Below are 1,263 nucleotides of genomic sequence, written 5' to 3' on the forward strand. Positions count from 1 at the left end.
CTCTCTCTCTCTCCCCCCCCCTCTCTCTCTCTCTCTCTCTCTCTCTCTCTCTCTGGCCGAACTCGCCCCGCTCTTGGTGTCGTGTTGATGGTAGCGGAGCCGGTGCCATGGTGCCATTGCCAGTGTCGGGAGGGGAAGGGCGGAGGGGGGCACGCTCCCTTTTGTGGCGGGGCGGGGTCGCGACTGGACCCGGCTGCGGTCAGGAAGGCCTCTTTTGTTCCCTCGTCGCATTGTGCACGCCTGTGTAAAGTATGTGTCGGCACAAAGGGGGCGTGGTGGGGCGGGGCGGGGCGAGACATCGCGCCGTCACCTCCCCCGGGCCGGTCCCCAGCGGCCGGCCTCATATACCCCTTTTAAATCTCTAATCGACGCAACCATAATTTTATTTTTAAACCGCGCCGGGGAGGAAAAAATAATTTTCACCGCACGTCGTTTTATTTTTTATATTTTTATCTTTCCCAGAGAAGAAACGATAGTCGAGTGTTTTTCCATCAACAATACGAGGGGGCCTGGGTGGTGAGGAGGAGGCGGGGGTGAGAATTTTATCTTTGAAATACCGCACTGAGTGGGCAGGCGGCGGTCCGGGGCCTCCCCCGCCCGCACAGCCTCAGCCGTTATCTGCCTCGCACATTCTTTACTTCCATAATGTTCATGGCTATCACCATGCCGCTATCGCCTCCCCCCTCAACCCCCACTACTCGCGCCCTCTGGTCTATGCGGTCATCCGTACCCCTCATAGCAGCAATACACGCACAACTCAGCGCACTTGTAGAGGGGGGCTCTTTGTGTGTTTTCTCCCCCCAAACAACGTCAGGAACAAGCCGGCGGTCGGCCGGCCTCGGCTCGCCCTGGCTCGCCCAGCCCTGCTGCCGCCGGCGCCTGCTTCGGCCGTCCGACTGGCTTCAAGCTCGTCCCACCCGCGGGTTTGGGGGAGTGGAAAGGGGGGGGCGATGAAGATCAAAACCTGGCGGAGCAACATCTTGTGACACTCATAAGGCGTCATAGCTCTCATAGCGCCTGATAGCTAGGCAACGTCTGGCTCGCAGTGCATGCGTGCACTGCGGGTTGGCCTACCCTGAATCTCGCAGGCGTCGAGGTCCCGTAATTTGCCGAAGGCATCTGAGGAAAGTCGAACGGACTATCTTTTGACCATCTGTAAGGAGTAGATCGAGGGGTGAACAACTCAGCTGAGACGGGGACAGAGGAATATATTACAAGGTAATATATGTAATACAGGTAATACTGGTAATATCAATGTATTAC

This window comes from Frankliniella occidentalis, unplaced genomic scaffold (assembly GCF_000697945.3).
Source record: "Frankliniella occidentalis isolate FOCC.00 unplaced genomic scaffold, Focc_3.1 Scaffold146, whole genome shotgun sequence".
Lineage (NCBI taxonomy): Eukaryota > Metazoa > Arthropoda > Insecta > Thysanoptera > Thripidae > Frankliniella > Frankliniella occidentalis.